Here is a 23,583-nt window from a genome sequence, read left to right as displayed (position 1 = left end):
AGTACCATTCAATGAGCACAACTTGTGATTTTGGTTTTGTTTTGAACCTACATTTGAGAAACAAAGGGTATATCATGTAGCGATTGGTTTATTTCCTAGCCAGATAAGCGTGATCTTGTGAGATACTTAGCACCTACCCATCCCATTGATCTTGTAGGCGACAAACATGTTTCCATGAATTTCTAACAATTGAAAGGATGTGCTGTGCTCTTGCAGTTACTTATATTGAAGTCAATGGGATCTTTTGAGTGCTCAGTACTTTTTGAAATCAGGTCACATCTTTAGATTTCTATATTAGGATTTTCAAAAGGACATTGGCTCCATGACTTTGTCAGGTCAGAGCCTAAATCTGTTACTCCTTTCTCAGCAGCTTTGAGGATACTTTTTTTTTTTTTTTTTTTTTTTTTTTTTTTTTTTTTTTTTTTTCCTTCATTATTTGCTTTCCTCAGTTTCTGGTGAGATCAGACAATGGCAGCCAAACCATCACAGGAGAAAAGATGTAAGATCCATATCTACCCCTTGTACAACTGTGCTTCTCAGTTCTGTTATTTCCTGGCTTTCATTTCACTTTTCATATTTGCCTGTGTACAGCAATCTTACTTGTCACTGCATGTTCATAAAACACTGAATGTATCACTTAAATTGCCCTCTGTCATGATCTAATTCTCAAATACTAAAAATAATAATTTGTGAGCTTGTTTTTTAGGTACAATGTTATATAAACAGCAGTGCTGCTAATATAATGAGTAGAGATTAAGTCTTTTCCTTACCATACATTGCCCCTACTTATTCTGAAACATTGGGTCATTTTTGCTCTAGGTGACTGCTTTGAATTCCATCTGAATACCTGAATAATAGCTGAATAACAGAAATGAACGCATTTTCCTTGCTATCAGGATGCAAAATTCCACAAGTGAGAGTCAACTTTTGAAGATAAACCTGTGCCCCAGTACTGTCAGAGCTGTGAAGTACGAATTATCTGTGTGTGTGTGTGTGTGCAGGTCAGATATCTGTGCATGCACATCTGCTATTTGCATGCCTAAGTTAGGCTAGCCCAATTGCACATGCCTGACTTGAAAAATCTGCCCTGTAGTTATTAGAAGATGTCATACATTTTTCTGGCACGTTATGCAATGCAAGGGGATGAACTCTTCTCCCCCACCCAAGACACAAGCGCAGAAACACACTCTCCAGAGGTTTGTGTCCACCGACGAAGAATGCTTTATTTTCTTTGTAGGTGTATTCCATTTGGAGCAGGTGTGAGAAATCAGGTATGTTTTGGCTCCCTTTACCACAGACACAAGAAGCAGATGGCTTAGATTGGTGCTTGCTGAATTAACGGAGTGAGCATACTGCTTACCAAGCTACAACCTCAGCTGCAGTAGCCAGTGCTTTCTGCTTGCCATTTAAATGTGGGTGCTTATTTTAAATTAAGAATATTGCATCCTTTTTCCATGCATCCTTTGTTCAATGCCCTTTTCCTTTGGCTCTTTCTTCCTCTGTCTTATACTCTTTTCTTTGCTGCAGTATTTTGTTCCTCAACTAAATGAATGCTTCTTTTTTGACTGTAGGGATTTTTGTGGTGCCATTTTGCTAACAAAAAGGAGCATGACTCAAGTCTTCATTCATCTCTTCGTCAAAGGCTAAAGGATGAAAAAACCCCCCAAGATATTAAAAGGATAACAAGCATACCTGCTAATATTTGGAACTTGGATGCAGGTATACCAGAGTACAGTGAACAGCATCAGAATCTTCCTCTTTTAAATGTATCAGCCTTTTGGAGAAAAGAAAAATAAAAGGAGTGAAAACATTCATAAAGCCAGTAAAATAGCAATATGTGATTTAAGCTGTAAACTCAAACTCGTTGACTAAATTCTTTTGTAAGTCCACATCTAAAAATCTAAAGATATGGTAGGATTTTGATCCAATCTCTTCCCTTTGGTGAGAGTTCCTTGGCCCTCAGCATTGCTTAGTGTAAATCAGTCTGACTGACTGGAGTCTGAACCATGAATATTAGTGCTTGAGGCACCCATTGATTAAAAGCCTGGACTCTCTTATTACGAGATATTTCTCCACTGAAATAATGCTGTGATTGGTTTGTTGGGCAAGATGTTCTCCTGAGCTTCCTGCCTTTCTGAATCTTTAAATATTTGAAAGACTTGAGAGAGAATAGAAGAAAGTGGCCTCAGGCTGTAGTGTAGAACTTCATGGGATGCATTTGATCCTTGGCCCTATTTGCCTGTTTGTTTTTACTTAAAAGAATGCACACCCCCCCCCCCCCCCCCCCCCAATAAATCTGGCAGTTAATGAATGTCTTCAAATGAGAAAAATTTGGCAAGGAAATGGTAAGGCAGTGGAGGTTTTGAGCCCTATTCTCCTCCAGCAGCAATAAATATGGGAGCATTTCATTTGGGAGTGGTTGTTGAAGGTGCAGGAGCTGAACTTATTGAGGGCTGGCTTTGTGGGTTCAGAGCTGCACCCCTTCAACTCATAGGCCAGTGTTTGCTTCTGGGTGGGCTGGCCGGCCTGTACACCTTTATCTCCCTGACTGTTAGAGTGGTCCCATGTACTGTGCACATATGCTGGAGACCTTATTTATAATTAAGAGCAGCTGGCCATGCTGCTGTCCAAAATAATTTCCCCTAGTGAAGGACCAGTGAAGAAAAATGCAGACAGGTTTTAGCCTTTTGTTGAAAGAAAGAAGAGGAGCCTTCATGCTGTGCACGGCCAGGTGAAGTTTATTGCTTGCCTGAAGGACCAAGAGCTGAGGATCTTCCATTTTATGACTCCCTCTTGTGCTGTACCCCTGGTGAAAAAAAGAAGTTAAAGTTGCCTAAGGACAGCTTACGGGGATTCCCCATATAATTATTTAATGTGTTCTGGGGACTGCTTCTTCCACGGTAGACTTCAGAAATGCAAAGAGCAGAAATATGGTAAAGAAACGCAAACATGAAAAGGTTCTCCTTACCCTCCACTTTTACCCCCATATTCCCAGATGTGTTTGGCACTTCTCTGGAATGTCAAGTAACTTAATAACTTGAGCATTATTTTTATAAAGCTGATGGAAGAAGATTTTACATCAAGTCTGTTATGGCTAATTGGACTCAAATGGAGTCCACGCATAATGTTTATTTTTAATAAGTATAAGGGAAGTAAATCTCGTATTACAGGTTTTTTTTTCCCCTCAAATAAGTCTTTTTAAACTAAGTAAAGCACATAAAATATCAAGATACCTAGAAGCGTTATTGGGTAGTCCACTTACGACTCCTGCTGCAGCCTCAGCTCACTGAGAGATGGGAGTGCAAAGCCTGTCCTTGTCAGTGCTCTGCCTCTTTCCTGGCTGTATTTAGACAGATTTTCTTTCTTGCCTTGCTGTGTCTGAAGCAGTACAGAAGATGTAGGAAGAGGATGAGGCTGTCAGAGTCCAACCCTTCTCAGGGAACAGTCTTCTGGGGTAATGAATTAGAGAAGAGTAGTGCTGGTGGCTGTTGCACTTCTTTGCACCCTTGCCCATGCCTCCATTGTGTGATTGCTGTGATCCTGGAGACCAGGCTCTTCGGCCTCCTGTTTCTTTTCTTAGCTAAAACAAAACCTGCTGCAGGGTGTGTGAGCACAGGAGCAGCAGAGGAGAGCTCCTACTGCCATTGGGGCTGACTAGTGTGTGGCTTCAAGGAGGCAGCAGCCCAAGCCTGCCAATCCTGTGGCCTTTAGGGGCTGGTGTAGGATGTGAGGCAACATCGTAGGAGGGCAAGTACTTGACAAGCCTTTGACTTCTGAAGGAAGATAACGATAAGCTAGTTTTTAAGAGAAACCTTAGGAACATATTCATAGGGAGTAGGATGTAGCATCTCTAATCAGTAGTTCTGTGGAGTGTGTGTTTCTGATAAGGAACTGCAGGTTTTTGGAGAAAAGTGAAAAAGAATTATCTAATTGTCACTCTGTGGCTTGTCTTGGACAGCAGCCTTTCATCTTCTTTTGAGAGTTTTTACTGAGTAAATACTGCTGCAAGAGAGGTGTGATTGTTAAACTCAACCAGGCATATCCTGTGCCCTCCGACACAGTGACACCATCAAGGGTAGCAGAGTTGACCAGTTTCTGTCTTTGTGTCCTGAATTTCCAAATAGGTGAATTTCACCTACTCTGTGATTGGGTGTACCTAAGCACACAGAAACAAATTGTGTGACTAAGGTAATTACATTTTCATAGTAGTCTCAGTACAACTTTTCACCTAGGATGAATTGTGTATCTAAATGAAGGAATTTAAGTACTCAGGAAGGTTAAATCAAGAAATACATAGTTTCTTCTAGATATACATATTTGTTCTTGTGGTGTGTGCTACTGATGCCCCCTGGCAATCATCAGAGCATGATGGTCAGTGACTGTCTCTGGTCTGCTAAATGCCAGGTGGAGACTGAAAGCCTGGACTGCAGCACAGCTCAAGTTAAGCAACAAGGTTATGAATTTGCTGTAATATGATTTATGCAGGCCTGCACAGTGGGTAGTAAGTTGACTAAGAATGGATGCTGTCCTTTTCCTGGGCATCCAGCTCTGCCATATAAATATGCTATTCAGATCTACTAAGTTTTTATAATCTTTCTGCCAGAATAGCAAACAGGGCTTATCCAGCAATGACATTTCAATAGCAAAGTGTTTTGTGAATGATTTTAGCCTATTTGTTTTCTCTCCTGCTATGCTCCTAAATATTTTTACAAAACTATATTTGAGAGAGGTGTTCACTTGGAAGGTAGTAGAAAAGGCAAATTGAGAGGTAAATTTTATATTCACTGACGCAATCTATTTTCATTAAGTTGAAAGTTACGATGCATGTATGACTATGTTTATAATAAAATAGCATGTTTAGAAATACTGCTAAAAAGCTCAATTCTTCAATTCATTTAAAAAAGGAAGCTGTTAAAGGTGGCTGATGAGGAGGCAGCAGTTTAGCAGTTACGTGCTGCTGTACTGTGGAACTAATAGCATTAATACAAGAAGCATTTTCAGCTTGCACATCTAATGTAAAATAGATGTGCATAGATTTGGTAATAATTGAATTCTGAAACAAACAGTCCAATTACTAAGGCACTGTAGGTTTTGTTCATATGATGGGCAGGCAACAGTTCTTGCTTGTACCTGTCCCAACTGATTGTTATTATGCGTACTTAAAGTTCCTCTTTATTTTTTCCATTTTCATAAAAACTGCATTATGATGTGACATATCTTTTCCAGATATTTTACTTGAATAAATAAGTAGGATATTAAATTCAGCTAGGGTATTAGATTATAAATTAGTTCTGTAACAGCCGTCATAATGTTATTTAGATTTTCAGTTTACACAGACCTTGTAGCAACTCCCAAGAGCTATGCTACAGAATTAGGGGAAGATGTGAGTTGATGTAAGAAAATTGGTTTTGGTAATATGCTGATGTCAGTAGAGTTTTTCTGTGTGGAAAGATATTTAAATTAATGTTTTTACTTACTCCATTGTACAAACTATAGGGTGGTAATGATTTCAGATTACTGATGAGTTGGTGTTTGGACTATGCAAACATGACCATAAATGTCTTTTTCCCTAGTAAGGCAATATTTATATTTTGAGTTTGTGTATGGCGTTTATTCTTTACAAACAGAGTAACGTATTTTAATCTTCCCCATAACATAACAATTTCACTTATGTCAGGAGAGTGAAAAAATTTAAGAGCATTTTTAGATAAAAACCCCCATGCTGGCTAACAGCTCTCTGTATCAAGGAAAAAAGCACAGGCTTACATTGCTGGTCTTGAATAATCGTATCATGATTAGCAAGCACAGTGACACCATATTGGTAAGAGAGGTGTGAAAACATGCACATTTATAAATACGTTTATTAGGCAGATGGATTGTAATGGTAACCAGAAGAGAGAGCTTCTAAGTAAAAAGATTTGTAGCTGCTTACATTGGTATTCTTTAAATATGGGAATCCGTACCCACTGTGATATTTTCTACATTCAGCGAAAGCGTAAAGGTGAAAAATAACTGTGAAAGGAAGTAGATGTCCTCCTGAACCATTTTCTGAGATGATAGACAGCATTATTGGTAGGGGTCTTAATTAAAATCAAACCAAACAAAACCCAACCTCTTTTATTCTAATAACGAGGAGTACTGGAGTAAGGGAACAGACTATCTCCTTCTCCAGAGAAAATTGGCAGATGGAGAAAATGTATGTGCAGGTATCAGCAAGATTGCCTTGAAACCCCCTCTGCTGCTGTCACTGAGGTGCTATTTCATCAGGGTTTTGGTAATATGTTGATGGCAAATCAGTACTCAGGGCTGAAGGTTGTGTTTGTGCTGATTCTCTCTTGCCTCCTCTCAACCCCTGCTAAACAGCCCAAAAAGAAGTCCATATCAAGTGGGATGTTATTCAGAAAACGTCTTCCCTACGTATGTTTGAACAGCAGATTATAAAAGCCAGATCTTTGTTTCCTGCAAAATATTGTGGTCTTCCCCAGGAAAAGGAGTTGGTCATGGAGCTTCATGTCTTTCGTCCTCAACTGTAGCTGTGTGTGTACTTCCCATAGCCTTGGGAGCTATCAGTCCCAGCTCACTGCATTCCCAAACTGGCTTTGTGGTGCCAAATGACAAAACCAGTCTAAATTGGAAGTTATTCTAATGTGAAAGGCCTTAAGGATTTTTGAAGAAGGAATGACAGCATGCTTTGGCTTGACATTTACTATACAAGTCCTTCACATTTCATCTGCCCACTGCCCAGAAATGTGGATGTCCTGTGGTTGGGCTCCTACAGGTATCACAGTCTGTGAAGGCCTTTTCCTGCAGCTCTCATCTTCCCTTCTGGGGTCAATCTTCCTTCCCCAGGAAGAAATTCCCATTCCATTGGCTGACCACCATGATTTTTATAGATAGTTGAAAAAGCTTAGCTCCTGCTTGCATATGGTACATGTGGTCTGCCTTTGCTTTGGTACCTGCTGAAATTCACTCTATACATATAAACAAATAGTGTGGTTAATGGGTGCTGACAGCTACATGACCCTTTATGACTGGGCTGCTTATTTAAGTGTCTTAAATCTGGATTCAGGAGTCATGAATAAGTGTTTTGCATTTGTTTGGTGGTGCTGCTGTTTTGGGTTTTTTGTTTGCTTGATTTTTTAATGTCAGAAGCATATTTTAATGCTGCCCATCAGTTGATAGTGTCTAGTGTTTCTGTGCAAGTTCGTGAGTCTGGGCATGCTTTTATATGCAAAACGTGTCTGGAGCCCATACTCCTAAATGCATGATGGACATGTGATGTACATCCACTATTTGGAATGTGATTTGTCATCTAAATGTAGCTGGTGTTAGAGTCTGAATGTCTCATTACTGTGAAACATTTTGCTGCTTTTAAAACAACTTGAACAAAGAGAGCTCTTCATGCTGCACTGTGATGTGTGTCTTTATTGAAAAAGCTCCTCTCCATTGCTGAGGCACTGAAGCATTTGCATTAAGTGATACAGGAGATGCCGTAGCAATTTCATGAGAATTACCCTTTGCAATGAATGTTAGATTAAACATCTAAGTAAAATCCCTTGCAAGTGACCAGAAGATAAATTAGAGTAGAGCTGTACCTGGGTACAATTAAATTACGTACTTTCTTTTAAAGATTGTTTTTAATTGATTTGGTGCATACTCTTTACTTAGTTAATAATGAACGTTGTAACCGTGGCTATATGATCACTCATGTGAGTTAGATTTACAGCACTAAGAAACTCCCTTTATCAAAAAACCCCCAATTTCATAAAGGGGCTGTCTCCTCTCGCTGCTTGGTTGCTGATAATGCATCTGGACTGTTTTCTGATTAGTTCTCCAGTCTTACACTAATATTGAAGATGTTCTTCAGCAGATAAATGTAGAGTTATCACATAATTTTAGCAACCTAATTTGTTCCTTGCCTGCACACTACAGCAACTTTCATGTCTCAAACCCCTCCTCTCCATTAGGGATTCTACAGCACCGCAGAGATGAAGCTAGGAGGGAGATGAGCATTAGAGGAGAGGAGAACAAAGATACAAGATACAAAAATATGAAGGAAAGAGTTGAAAGTAGCTGGAAATTTTTGCTAGGACAGAAGTTCCTCCTGTTTTAATTCTGACAAAGCTTGAATGTAAACACTCCTTAAATCTCCCAGTGTGGGTGATAGGTATTGCAGATCTTCAGTACCTATCAGTACTGGACATTACCATTATCATTTGAAGGTTGTGCTAGGTATTAATTTAACTTTGGCCCATGTGTTCCTTTCCAGTTTGCAGTTGCTACTATTTACCAAACATATTCCTAAACTGAAATCTGAGGTAAGAGTTTTCAAAGCCCTGTCTCTGAAGTTAACCCTGTGTTTGTAAATGTTGTGATGATCAACGGAGAGAAAGAGGTCTTTTCTTACTTAACAAGGGACACATATACCACAGAACAGGAGGAAAAGAGGTACAGAACCACTGTAGTAAAGAGAGGGTCTGAGGTAGATATGCATCAGTGCTTCCTACAGGAAAAGGATGAGACAGGTCCACAAGAAGCCAGCTGCATCCTGAGGTGGATACTCCACAGGTGCTTTTAAGTAGTTTTCTGCACAAAAGTCCTAAGAGGCCACTGTGGCAAGAAGATGTCTTTGAGGATGCTGTCGCTACTAATTGCGATGACTGATTCTGGTTACAAGTTTCTAAGCTGTAAGGTTTATTACACCTTCTGCAGATTGGACAAGAAAAGGATTCCTCTTTGTTTGGAAAGATATTCTTGAAGGTTTTCTCTTCATAGCCCCGCATGGATAGCCGTATGCATGTTTACTGCCTCAAATCCCCATTTGGGCTCAATCAGGACATGTTTAATTTCTTCATTCCCCCCTGCATTTAGAAAAAAGCCCCTTTGAGTTACACATGTAAAATTTTTTGGATACTGATATCAACCTCTAAAAGGAGAAAAAAAAAATCAACCTAAGCTAATGTTTGCATAATTTTAATTATCACATATTGCAATTATTTCTAATTAATTTCAATATACAAATCACTTTTATATATGGCATGTTGTCAATGTTTACTACTATAATTACTAATTTGCAATATAAGGCAGCAATTTTATAGTTATTCAGTTATGTATAATTATTATGTCAGCTAGGAGATGGCAAGTAACACTGAAATGTATTAGAAATTAATGTACTAAAATCAGTCGAAGAATATTTGATGTGTACTTGTCATGTAGTGCATGGACTGCATTTTTCTCCTCTTTTCCCCCTAACCATGTTTTTAGCCAGTGTGTTTGAGATCCAACAGGATTTAATCCTGTAGGAATTCCTATTTCACCATCCCATTGACCAATAGGTTAGAGATAGAACTAACGAGCAATAATCCAGAGTCTTCTATAGCTAACTCTTGTGTGAGGTTTCAGAGTTTAGGTGCCTTGTTCTGCTTTAGTGTTTCAGAAAGTCCCTTTAGTGACTGCTTAAAAATGAGATGTTTAAGTTCTGCTGCCCATAGCTCAAATTCTTTTAAAAGAGGTGTTCAGAGAGCATTTATAGCTGTAAGGCTGGCAGTGCCTTAGCAGAAAAATGCTGAAGGAGCCATGGCCCTGCAGCTGGCATCAGCTGTTGCTGTGCAGAGCTGAGCTGCCAGGGAGTTGTGTGATGGCAGAAAGAGTCAGGGTGAAGAGGGTACCAGAGCTGTGTACAGCGATCCCCAACATGACTCTTACATTCCTCTGAGACCACCCAAAGCACAAAGTACTATGCATTGCATCTTTAAAGCTATATTAGTACTGTTGTGTGAAAATTTGACTAGAAGCTGGAGTTTGGGTCCTCATCTGGAAGGAGGGAATCAGAGCAGTATCTCCTGTCCCCTGGGAATGAGCCTAGGTGCAGGGTCTAGTTATAAGTTACTTAACTCCTTCCTTTGTGGAGCTGGGCTGTTCTGCTGCCAAATGTGAGAGTTGGGAGCCAGGAGAAAGTAGGCAATCTGAGGGGTTGTAGCCATTTTCTGGGATGGGAGAGACTTGACCTGGGGCCCCTCGTTCCACTGATAGGCCCAGTGAAATGCAAAAGGTGGGAACAAAAAACATATTAACAGATAAAAAAAAAAAATCCCTAAATTATCCATGGAATCCTTAAAGAGGGGGAAAACCCCTTATTCATAGAGAATTTAAATTAGCACTATCACTTAAACAAACTTCCTTTGTGGCAAAATAGTTCTCTGTGACAATTCCTTTTTTTTGCCAGGATTTAAAATCTGGGCAGCTCTAAGCCCTGCTAAACAAAATTCATGGCTGTACATCTTAATAAAGCAAAGAAGAGTGCACAGCGTGTCAAACAAATTCACCTCCTTGGTGTGAGTGTAAAGCTGCTATAATAGCACATGGCAGCGGGAGATCCAGATAGGACCCTTGATGTGTTAGCAGAGCGTATTGACTTATATCAGTCCTTTAGCCTGGTTTAAAATTGATCCCCTTAGAAAAGTTAAATATCACCTATGTTTGTAGATTGCTAGACAGCTATTAAGATAATGCTTTTATAAATACAGATGGTGCCCTTATCAAAATTACATGGCAGTAAATAGATGCCAGTAGAAATAATATGACACTTTGATTAGCTAATAAAATGAAGCACAAATAGAATGGGGATGCTAAGTTGCTCTGACAGTTTTCATACTGTCTTATTTATTGCTAATTTAGCTTTGATAAGTTTCTATTACAGTTTTGGCTTCTTAAGCAGTTCCTTTGGACTTTTAATTTTTAAACAGTAATCTGTATTTTATTGACTTGGGTAAAAAATCCTCATTGTCAATAAGCTCTTCATCATGATAGTAAATGTTATCATTCATTTTTAAGTAAATTGATAGGCTAAATTGCATAATGTAAGTTGTAGAGATAAAAGTAGCAAAGAGAGTGCCAATTAACGTTACATGAAAATTATTGATTAGAGCAAATTATTGCCTCAAGTTTGGCAAGCAATATTGGTTCAGTGATTGGTGGCTTTCTATGCCATAGTGAAAGACTTGTATCAAGGCATTGGATGACAACAGGGTCATTGGTACAGTACGACTTACATGCTTTGAAAACAAGCTTACACTGTCGTCTACTTAAGGCAAGATACTCTGTTGTTCAAAACTGGTATAACTTCATCAGTTTGAGTGGGATTGAGACATGGCCTGTTCACTTTTAAGTCTGCTGATCTTAGATGTGAGGAAAACTCTGCCTGTCACTTGAGTCCTATTGGAAAAATGTGTTCATTGATGCACTTCTTGGGATGGTTAATGGCAGTGATAATCAAGAAACAGGCAGCTGTTGAATGCAGATGGTATGTCAGTTATTAACATGATCTTAACAGCATAATGCTGACCAATATTTCTGCCTTTTTGGTACTTAACAAAACTTGGTGACTCAAAAGCAGAAAATTATTACAACCTGCCAAAGTTTTAAAACCTTTCTAGAAACTTTTGTCTGGCCCCACTTTCTCAGAGAGTACAAAGCTAATTTTTGGTTTTTTTTTCTTGCAACCTGTTGCTGATATTAACGCTGTGGCGTAGCAGTGCTCCTAATAAATGTGTTGAGCTAGATATCCTCTTCTACTTCTGCTGAGAAAAAAAGGTCCTGGTGCCCTTGTTCCCATGCACAGTGCAGAGGAACCTCTGCACCTTGTGAAGCATCAGTGCTGTAGTTGAACATGACACCCAGTTCTCCTCAGTCTTACTCAGTAATTACTGCTGCAATGGTGTCACTCTGTCAGTAGCCAGCAGTTTGACAAAACGTTCAGGGAACCAACTGTCAGCCAGATGGAAGGTGGGAACAAGCTTCCCAGCTGCCACATTCTTCTGGAGCCACACCGAGCATCCCAGTTCAGATTTTATTGCCCACCCATAGCCCCACTTGCCCATAGCCACAACAGCATTGTCTCCCTGTCTTTGTAGGCCTTGCCTGCCACCAGGGCTGGGCTTGGGGGACATAAATTTACCTTCTCAAATTTAGACAGTTGATGTGAGGAAGATGCACAGCTTGTGTAAAGACTGTTGACTGCATAGGAAATTTCCAGCTGTTGCACCCTCACTGGAAAGCGTTGATGGAAAAGGGAAAGGCATCTTAGATTATCTTTCTCTCAGGCTCCCTTCAATCAAGGTTCCTTGTGAAGGGGTTAGTTTGTGACAATGAAGGCTTTTTAACCCTTGATTAACCCCACAGATTTAGCACAAATGCTGCAAATAGCTCTTTGTTAGAGAGCAGGTGGGACACATACTTAGTTGCCAGGTGGAAAAAATCCTTTTAGGTGTTCAAATCCCAACTGCGTGGGCTTAATGGAATCATCTTGTTGTGTCTTTCATCTTTCACTTTTTTCACTATAATCTTTCACTTTTTGTTGTAAAAATTTAAAAACCTATTTTCCAAATAAACAAATTTAATAAATCCCAAACCATAACAAAACCCCCCTTCAGATTTCACATCTTTATGGCTGTATTGTCAACTTGATGCATGAGGTTTTAGCTGTAAAAATCCCTTTAATGCAAGTGGGAGTTGTACAGCTAAAAATTTATACATTGACTTCAGAATAGTATTGCTTCATCTCTCTTTTACTTTTTTTTTTTTGTGTTTTTTTTTCTTGCTCCCTACAAATTCCCTCCCCATATTTCCCCCACTGCTCTTTAATGAAAACAATCGTCTAATTCTATACCTCTCTTTCTTTAGTGTGAAGTAGGCATGATGATCCCTTCCTACTCACTGAACAGGCATAAGTCCAAGGGAGTGATATGTGAAGGTAGTGATAATATGTGAGTATTAAAGTTGTAGTGAAAATCCTTTATCTCATCAGTGCTTTCCACCAAAAAAACAAACAAACAACAACAACAACAACAACAACAACAACAACAACAAAAAAAAAAAACCAAAAAAACAAAAAAAAAACTTTTTTATTTTTAAACAGGCGGGTTTTTTTAGGATGACGTTGTCAGCCTTTCTGGCTAAGATTTCCTCTACTGCTTATAAGTAATGTGGTTGACACAAACAGATGTACATAAATCTAACATTTCAAGGAAGATCATGCCATATCCTATCTATATGACAGGGCAGAATTTGAGCAGTCTTGTGTTAGCCTGTGGGCATAATGCAAATTCCCTGGGCTGGAGAGACTTGGTTTTGCTCCAGAATTTCAATTGGTTGTCACCTCATTTTTAAAAAATGGGCTCACTCAACACAGCTGTGTTATAGTGGTATCCTTCCTTATATCAGGAGGGGACAATTGACCTAAGCATTGAATCATTTGGGACTGTGAACAATAAAACACTGTTTATCCCCAGTTTATGTTAGAAAGTATATTCTCTCAATCTTCCTTTGTCCAGAGAATTTTCATTGCTTCCTAGTATACAACTTGGGAACTGTTTACTGTCCGTGTAGGAAGATACGTGGCTGGGTGTATTCTTTTTTTATCCAAGGGAAAATGCAGGAATTGTTGCCCTTCTGGGTAGAGGTGATAATCCTACAGAGCCCAATCCCTGTTAAAGTGAGAATGCAACCCAGGTGGAATTCAGAATACTGTAAGGAAGGCATTTTGCCAAAATGTTTTTCTACAGAATGGCAGAGATTAAAGGCCTTCTAGCTCTGATTGGATTACCATGGACCAGAAGCACTTTAATCTCTACCACTGTGGCTTTGGGGGAAGCCAGTGATTGAGACGTGTGGCAGGACTATGCTGAAGAATCGGATGACTGCATTTAGCTCTTTAATCTTCTAGTCCTGTGGCTGTTGTAGAAAAATATTTAACTGTTGCAGTAGAGAAATAGGTAGTGAGTAGTTATTTTACCTTTTACTATGTGAAGAAAGCAAAAATTGCATATTCTCCCCTCCAGAGTTGTGGAAGCAGCCTGAGCCCCTGCTCAAAACACAGTATTGGGCAAGCTGGTGGTTGAAATTAATGTAAGCCCATAATGGCCAATACTGCAAATCAAAGGTCTCCAAAACCTAGTACCGTGTCTCAGACCAGCAGCAGATGTCAGTGGAGGGGGTATTAAGACAGAGTATATTTAAAATGACTTTTTTTCCCCAAGGCTGCCAATAGTCAGTATTTTCTGGACACTTCTTGAATAATTTATATTTAAATGCTCTGTTTTGTGCATAAGAGAGGCTGCAGACAGAGCTATTCAAAACCAATTCCAAGTATAGAAATGCCCTTTTGGAGAAAGGAGGAACACAGAAGAATGAAATACTAACCACCAGTTTTGGATTATATGCAGGTCAGTAAAGAGATAGGGAATCTGAGCAAATTATCTTGCTCAAATCTCAGTCAAGAAGGGATTAATTTAGTAAAGAACATAAGATATGGACAAGGTGGTGAAAATTGTCATAAGAGGTGTGACCAGTGGGATACAGGATGCTGTGGGACCTGAAGGCTGTCCTCAAGTATGTGAGAGTCCCCAGCACAATTTCAGCTTCGTGTGCCTAAATTATTCCGGTGTTTTTACATCAGGCTACCCCCAGTTTCCCAAGAAAGAAGCTGGGGATTGCTGCGAGACTGAGGAAATCTCTGAAAATTGCCCCTAAGGTTGGGTATTAAGAGCAAATGGCTCCACATAAAGAACCCTTTTCACTGGCAGTTTCTTGAGCTTCAGCAAAAGCCTTACCTCTTGTCCAGCTTGAGCTGGGGTGGCTGGGCTGGAGAAGAAGCAGTGGCATTCACCCATTATGGGAACGGGAATGAAATCTCTGCAAGGCTCAAGCAGGCAGGAAAGTCATGTGGCTGATGTCTTCAGTGGAGCTTAGGCCACCATAGAAGCACAACTCCCCAAACCAGAAGTAGTCTTAATTCCCATTATCATTCAGCATTAGAAATCTGGTCCTTCAGTGAAGGGACTGAACATTCAGCCTTTGAAAAAATATGGACAACTTCAACTGGAAGTGTGTCTAATGTCATGTAGACATCTTTAATTTTTAAATGACTCTTCAGACTAGGAGAGTAAAGCTATATAATCCATATGTTTTATATGCTATTGTGCCAGGCTTTCATGGCGAGAAGCTAAATATTTTTGTCAGTTTAGTTAGTTTATATATGCTGTTCTTGGTTTGTTGGCTGAGTAAAATGTCTGATGTGTCCCACCCCGATGTCCACATTTGGATGGAGGATGAAGGGAAATGAACCCTATAAGCCAAACACTGAGTTCCTTTCCATTCTTTTATTGGCTTTTACTTGGCAAATGCTAGTGGCTTTTGTCTAGAGAACATAACATTGCAAAAACAGTGGATGTTTATGGAAGGCAAAGCGTAACTTAATAAATACAGCGTAGATGTTACGAGAATGGATGCTCTTTCGCTAAGTACAGAAGCTACATATGGTGCTGATAGCAAATGCCATATGTTTGTAGAAGAGGCTACATTTGCACAGTGCCTTTTTCTCAGACCTGATAATCTGTGAAAAATAACAATTCTGTTTAGTACTTCTGGTTTTGGCCTCTTGCTTTGTCCTTTAACTTGTGCGAAATATATGCAGTCAGAATGAATCTCGACACGTAGGTCTGCAGTCACTCCTTTTCAAGGCCACTTGATCCTAACAGCACCCATCTGAAATGCCCCTTAGTCTAATCATGGTGCTACAAAATTACTGTCCTTTATATTGTGGTTCCTGACACTCCAAATCCTGGGTGCCTAGCTCCCCGGTGACACAGCTGCTTAAGGAAAGTACTCATCCATCAGCAGTGTCACCTGTGGCCTGCTGGCAGTGATGCTGTCACTGGGCAGACATATGCTTGAATCTGGGCTCTCAGTCTGGGAAAAGATTTGGATCCAGGTGTCCCACCTTTTTGTTGCCATTACCATCAGTTTATGGCGTAACACAGCTACTGACAACATCTCCTCTGCTAGATGGTCCTGGGTGGAGCTGCTGCTGCTATTGCATTCAGAGGATGGGAATAGGTGCCTATGCTCAGGAGAAGGTTCTGGGCTGTGGAAGGAGGTAGCCACCTGGTGCCTTGTTTGAGGGAATTTTTGGAAGGGGATAAGGCTTTGAGTATACTCAGCAGTAAGTCTTCCTCTTTGGTTACATGGCCACATGTTTGATATGAGTCTTCTGAGATTACTCACGCTCCAGTGCTGTTTTGAGTTTGGCTCCTGTATGCCCTTGTGGTCAATGTATCTACCCTTGTATTTCAGGTTCCCTTTTGAGACCAACTTTCTAGAAATGTATGCCTTGTAAAGCCTACCTGTAGGTACTCAAGCCTTTTATGGGATCCAACCTGCAACTTAAACCTGCTTAGTTGGAGAGCTGATTAGGTAACAGCCATACCTTGAATGAATGCTGTTTCCAGAAATATCCCTGGCTTTTTAAGCTAAAGATGCTTGAATTAACTAGATGTCTCTCAGAATGTACCAGTCATAAATGAACCATGCGCAGCCCCTGGTAGTTCTTGGCATTTTAAAAATTATTATTTTTATTTGGTCATTGAAAAAAGTGTCTGGAAACCATTGTGTAAGTAATTTAGTTGAGCAAGCTTTTTCACAATAGGCAATAGAGAGTTAATTCTCAGTGTTGTCAGCTGCTTTCATTTTTAAACACATTTCAGATTCAGAAGACAGCCATATAGAAAAGAATGTTATGTTAATGTGACAGCAATCACAGACACTGCTATAGAAAACTCACTGCTCTCCCCTCCAAAATTAACATCATAACCTTATGTCAGTGGCTCACTATTATCCTAATACCTGTTTTTGGATTCTGTCCAGTCCCATTAGATATCCCTGTGTTGATTGCTCTGTTACTGGTGAATGTTAATTGCCTCCAAATCTCAGTGGAGTTCAAAAGCTTAGGGAAAAAAGTACTGACTGGTGGAGCTGCTAGTTTTATTAACAGGCAAGTAAATAATAAATCTGTTCAGAGGTATGAGTGAAGTGCCTGAGACATGACATGAAACCTGCTGATCTTACATCTTTCTTTGCATGTCTGTCAAATATTATTAACTACGTAACAGAGTAAGCCATTCCAGCTTTGAAGATTGCAATGATATCGTAGTGCCTGTCCACAGCCAGTGTACCTTAAGAGGCAGTCAGACTGTATATCATTGCCATCAGGATTCTTATCTCCTTGACATTAAACAGTGCCCCTTATTACATTTTAAGATGCTTTTTAGAGTTATTAGGACTATTTAATTGAAATTATGATGTCAAAATAGGGTTATAACAAGGCTTGTCACATGTCATTTAGTATTTTTGCCTCCTGGTAATGTGTGTTAATTTTGATTTTTTATATAGAGAAACTTCCTTTCTGTTTTGTTTTGAAGGAGAACTGAGATCTTGATTACTAACCTTTTTTTTTTCTGTTTCCTTTAATCATAGAGTTTTAAATAAGATCCTAGCATGGCTCCCCCTTTTCAACACCAGAAACCTCTAGATGGAAAATCCCCAGTGTAATCCCACTGTGAGTTTGCTTCTTATAGCATATTTCTGGTTTAGGTACCTCTTCTGCTAGTTTTTAGTTTGCAAAAAGGTTGGGAACACTTACAGAGTGGAAATAAGTGATGTGAAGAATATACTGTAATCACATGCTGCCGAATAATTGCATATTTTATATCAATGGTTTTCAGTTGGTTGATAATATTTAATCTCCTAGCAGAGATCTGTAATGACTCATTTTAGACACTGACCCTCTAACTTCATTTCAGGAATGAAATATTTCCTAATCCAGTAATTTCTGTCTATGCCATCGTGTCATGCAGATAAAGAAAAGCAACTCCAGGCACCCACTGCCAGATTGCTTAACAAAAAAAATGGCAGCAGGTGAATTCCTTGCTGAATGCTGGGCTGAAGTCAAATGCTAGCCCAACGTGTTATGGCTGTATGAAATCTGTATTTAGGGTAGGAAAAGTGAAGTTACTGTTTTGGTGATTTAAAGTGATTGTTAGGGTGTTATAATGAAAAGCATACCCATCTGATAGGCAGAGTGTGTGCAGATGAACATGAGTTTTTAAGCAGTGTAAATGTGATTCAGCCAGTGGTCAAAAGGTGAACAGAAGTCAAGAATGTCATTTTGAGGCTCACTCCAGAACAAAGGAGGTGAGAGAGAAAAGCAGGATAATTAATAGTATTATGTTTTTTGTGGAAAATTGACAGGCAAGTAGTGTTTATTATTACAATACAGAGCATTTGAATCTTCCCCATGTTTTCACCAGGAATACTAAAAAATGCATATAGCAAATGAGCATAGGGCCATACACAGTGTGTTTGGAAGGTCTCTCAGGTAAAGATGGTGGGTGACTGAAATAAGCTGATGTAGCCACACTGAAGCACATAATTAGCTGCCAGGATTTCGCAGCTTCTGAGCATTGATAGCGTCCCATTCATTTCCATGCTGAAAATGTTGGTTGCAATCTTCTCTAGCTGGTCAGTATTTCTCATCTGAAGATACGCTTTTCCTACGAAACCCTGTTTTCAACTGTATCCCTCTACTTCTGTTCACATTCATGAAGAATTTCAGGAAAAGGAAGGAATCTACATGTTATACCTTGTAAACAATTATGAGTTTCATTTTTTGTTTTTAGAGTTCATGATAACACAGACTGTATGCTACAGCATGAAAAAAGAGATTGAGTAAAAGATTTAGTTTTTTCACCAAGTCAGTGTTTTGTTTTGTATGTATATAAATGTATTCATGTTTATTATAAGATCATATTTCTGTAGCTGTCCTGTAGCCCTGGAGCCCTGATGCCAGAGGAGGTTTTTTTGTAAGTGGAATAAAGTGGGGCTGCGTATATTTACTGTAGGTTGTGCATCACAGGTCAAGTTCCCATTTTCCTTCCTGGAAATTCAAGCGGCCCTAACATCTGTCTTTCCATGCGCCCTGCTACTAAAATGTTCCTGGCTGAAATGAATTTCCCATTTCTGCCATGTCAGTGCTGGCCAGAGGAGAAAGGTAGGGTAACGAGGAGATACTGCTCATCTCTGCGTGCGTTAGTTTTCCATCTTACTGCTAGGTGTGAGCTCAAGTCAGGGACTGTGAGGAAAATTCTGTCCCAGGCCAAAAGGGAGGATGGTGGCATGTGCTACTTGCCAGCCATTAGGGCATAGAGATGTAATACCATTTGTTTCAGTAGGACTTTGTGTTTGATGCTTAGAAATTGTATACCTTCTTCTGAGTGCAGGCACTGAATTCAAGCACTCTGCAGTGCAATGGACACTTGACTTGGTACAAAAAATGAAACAAAGCCCCTGGTTGTGTTATTTTGCTGAGGGTAAAACTGAACTTAGATATAAAGAACACCACCCTGCATTTGCATAAATTATTAGAGTGTATGCTAGGGTTTAACTTGGCCTGGTAGCTCTGCTAAGATGAAATTCTTTGTGTGCCTGTGAATTTTGGTGTCAAGAGTGGGGATCACTATTGCTGGAGAGTGTTTAAGTGAAATAAGCCCCAAATAGAATAATTTCCTTAGCTTAGGGAAAAAACCTCATAGAATAATAAAAAATAATCAGCTGTTGGAAAGAAGGAATTCTGTGCTCCTAATTTGCAGAAATCCCAGCAGTTGCTATTGTGCCCAACCACTCACTAATACAATAAAATATAATCACATAATTAAATACAATATAGGATTTCCGTAATAGGAAACTTTATTTCTTTGTGACAATATAGGAGTTGCTGTGGTTGAAGTTCACAGTTTGGTACTGTAACTATTATTAGATGGAAACATATCATGTATTAGGCAGGATTCTCCTACATGGGCACTTCCCAATCTGGGTGAAAATGTTTTGCTGCAGAGCGTGGAAGCTTTTTAGGAAGTTTTCTAAGATGCACCTTTTGGACGAGGAGGCATCTTGCAACCATGTTTTGCTTTGCTAAAACAAAACTTCTTTCTCTCACTGCTCTTTATTTGGATTGATGCCATCTGTCTTTTGCTAAGCCCAGAACTTGCTAGAAGCTGAAATTCAAGCTAATGGGTAACTTTCAGGGGTGGAAATTTTCTTAGAACCTGATTTCCCATTTCTGATGACAGCAGAAACTTAAATAATTAGAACTACAGGGACAGACACTTAAACTCAGATACAACAGTCTCTGTTCAGATGAGTACTGTCTATGTGAGACAGCAGCAATAATCCTACTTTTATTGCTGTATTTCCATTTGGACAGTCATTTGTGTGAAATTCTGCATTATACAAGACTGGTTTGTTAGCTGCAAACGGTAGGAGAAAGAGTAGAAAAACAGCTGGATCCAGTGTGGGGCAATGTTGTCAGGAAAGAAAATCATGGAAGTGAAGCCCTTGAAGCTTCTAGATCCTGTATCCGTGAAGCATTTTCGAAGTTTGTACGAGGACAGAAGGAATTATCTGGCTTTTAGGTGGTTTGGGGTTGTTAGGTACAAGATGCATACCTAGTTAAAAAGAGAGAAACTAGGAATTAGATTTAGGAGGAATGAAATGAAGCCATCTTTGCTGTAATAGAGTGTCCAAGTAATCAGGTATGTACTATCATGATGAAAATCTGTGTCTTTCTGTGTTTAACCAGATGAACATAAAGGTAAATGTGAAGTCCTGTGTTGAGGTAAGGAACTGTTTTAGTTATCTGCAGGGTGGATTGGTGACAAGTAAGGTTGTTTCTGATTTTGCTCTCAATTTATCTTTCAATCCTTTTTTTTTTCTTTCAATCTATTACTGACTTTAGTGATGCAGGAAAAATCCCAAGTCTTGCTTATCCTAATCAGTCAGATCGTCATTATTAATTTAATGATCTAAAAATCCATCAAAACACCGCATACCGTTGTTAGTTTACCTGCTGCAATTCCAAGCCTTCAAGCAAAAGTTTGTGTTCTGAGTTTCTCCCTAGCCCAGAAGTTGCCTTGCTTGTATTTTAGCTTTTCTGAAAGTCAGGGTTTGAAGAACTGTAGACTTTGAGTTTGGCATCTTCTGTTTGTAGGCTACAGAATCTACTGACTTTTGAGTAATCTGTGTAGATGTGCATGTAGAGTACTTTCACAGTCATAATCTTGAGTAATTCAAATTTAATTATGATGAGAGATCCTGTATTTCATTTATATGTAAAATTAGAAGAAAATATGCAGAAGCTAATCCTATTCAGAGACTGACTCCAAATATTTCTGAGCTAAAATGTTTGTAACATAGAAGTCTTATTAAAATTCCTATTTCTACACATTTTAGTAGTAATTTGGTTTAAAAATTGCAAGACTGTAGTTTCATTTGACTGAGAGAAGAATTATGAGACTATAGACAGACTAACTGCAGTTTTAACAATGCTAAAATCCATTATAAATCAGGAAAGGAGGGGAAAGTACACATGCCATAATAATTTATTTGACAGTGCTATTGAATATACATACAGCTCACAGATTATGTGTTTCTAGTACTCTAAAAATAAGAAGTCCAAGCATAGGAACATTATTTTTAATATGAGGATGCAGTGCTAAAGAGGAGAGAAGGTTTTGTAATGGTAATCAGGCTGCTGAGCACCATGGTATACTGGCTCCTGTTTATGCAGACTCCTGCACCAGCTGAAGAATAAAAAAAGGGCAGAAAAGTAAAGGCAATACAATTTGCATCTCTGTATATTTTCCCTTTTTTTTTTTTTTTTTCTCCTCATCTTCTTGCTAGGGAGATGCCCCTAACATTTTTTTGAGCTGTTGCTTTCCAAAGTCCAGTGTCAGAAATGGATTAGTAAATGTGCGGTGGCTTGGCTGTGTCCTGCTGGTATGGTTTGGTGGGGATGTGGAGTAAAAGATTGTCTCATTGCCTCCTGTCATATCTGAAGAGTGAAAATGTAGCTATTATCCTGTCCTGTGAATTCCTCAAAGGTCACTTAAATCCCAGTGGTCACTACTGGGATGTATTTTGGGAAGCAAATTTTGCACCAGGGCTTGGATATACAGCTGTGATAGTCTGTAGAGTTAAGCTAAATGTATTTCATGTATGGGAACAGGAGCTGGACATTTTTGATGTCTTTATGAAGTGGATTCACAAAATTTAGTTGAGCTTTCCTTTTGGCTGTCAGTGATAGGATATGTCTACCAATAATGTGCTGCTGCTTGTAGTTCTTATGTCTCCCAAAAATATGCTTCTTGTCATAGTTCTGTAATGCTGGTTTTTGATCTTTGCAATATTGCAGTTATGGAAAAGACTATGATGGCTTTTTCTCTGAATGAGTCACAGAGTCTGAACAATGTACAGGTATAGCTGAATTCTTTATTTGTATTTAAAAACTCTGTTTAATAGGAGCTATAATAAGTATCAAGCAAAAGATAATTGTGGTCATAGTTCAGTTCCAATTGGTTGTCCTGAAGGACTTTGTAGTCTGTGCTCTAACTGCTCAGAAATGCACTGTTATGTGTTACTGCCTAATTGGTGAACTGTAATTGCTTATATTGAGAACTGATCTTAAAAGTTAATCTATGCTAGAGTCAGGAAGATTAATTGGGGCAATCACCATGCCATAGATTTCTAGTAAAGTGACACCTCCTTAAACTGGTTTGCAGCAAGTGCAGTGCAGTCTGAAACTGAAGACACAACGCACGCCTTCCATCTGAGCTCTGTCTTGTTGAAAAGATTGTCTGTAACTCAGCATACCTTCGCCACATACCTTCTGGCCGCAAGCTTTTAGAGGGGTTTTGACTGAGAAAAGACACACGAGACTTGAATTACACTTTTCTAGGCAAAATCTGTGATCATGTTGGTGGGAGCTAATGCTTCTGTCCCTTTCCAATTTGCTGTAACCGTGTGTTTTGATTTTAGTGGAGGTTCTGTTGGCTGGTTTACAGCATGCAGGACTGTGACCCAGCCACGCCTCTACCTAGCTGTGTGTCTGGAGTGAACTGCTGACTACCTGTGGCCTGCTGGCCAGGCACTGCCTGCCGTAGTTTGAGTTGACAAGCACTGCCCTTTAGAAGACTTCTTCCTGTGTTTGGTCAAGTACTTTTTGATGCCCTGAAGCTGGCTCTACAGGTTTCTCCAGATGCCTCATGGCTGGCCTGCATGAGCTGGGTAGTGCAAGTGGTGTGGGCAGCAGTGGTGTTGGCCCATGCTGTTCACACCACTGGAATCGATGGTTACAGTTAAAAATTAGATGTATAACAGCATTTCTGGAGTTGCACTAAAAATTTACATAAGGACTGCCCCTCACATAATTTAAAATCCAGCTCTACTCTGTGTTTCTAGTGTGGCAGCTGAACCATGGAGATTTAAAGCTAAAGATGTTGCATCATGTGGCATTGGGAGGATATGGACTCAGTGTACTGTAGAGAAATGTCACATTCCAAAAGATCCTGATATTAGTAGTCTCCATGTCATGCAACACAACAGTCTCTGTTCACATGATGCAAGTCTTTTTTATGTGACCTATCCTGAAGTAAGTGAGCCACTTCCTTACCCATGAGGATTGCACTGCCAGAGGCGGGGGAACATCACTTAATCACCTGGGTGTGCATTCACTGCCCGCTCTTGAGTGGAGTAAACCTTTGCCCGAGTGAGCTGACCATGGGAAGCTGTCTAGAAGCAGCCTCTTGTCTGGCTTGGGGATTGCTTGACACGTAACGTGATCCCGCTGCTGAACTTTATCAGTTTTCTATTTCTGACTTTCAGTTGCTCTTTATTCTTTAGGAGAATCTTGGCCTC

At 39.5% G+C, this 23,583-nt stretch overlaps 1 protein-coding gene and 1 long non-coding RNA gene across 2 annotated transcripts in view; both read left to right on the top strand.

Moving 5' to 3' along the window:
• PPARGC1A (PPARG coactivator 1 alpha) overlaps nt 1-23,583 on the top strand; it is a 371,480-nt gene that overhangs the window by 90,888 nt on the left and 257,009 nt on the right. The window lies entirely within an intron of this gene.
• LOC120753572 (uncharacterized) lies at nt 867-1,729 on the top strand. The gene is made up of 3 exons (XR_005701158.1): nt 867-968; nt 1,238-1,271; nt 1,572-1,729. It is a non-coding gene; the product is annotated as an uncharacterized LOC120753572 (long non-coding RNA).

This window comes from Hirundo rustica, chromosome 5, assembly GCF_015227805.2.
Source record: "Hirundo rustica isolate bHirRus1 chromosome 5, bHirRus1.pri.v3, whole genome shotgun sequence".
NCBI classification, from domain to species: domain Eukaryota; kingdom Metazoa; phylum Chordata; class Aves; order Passeriformes; family Hirundinidae; genus Hirundo; species Hirundo rustica.
This window is presented reverse-complemented; position numbering and strand designations above follow the sequence as displayed.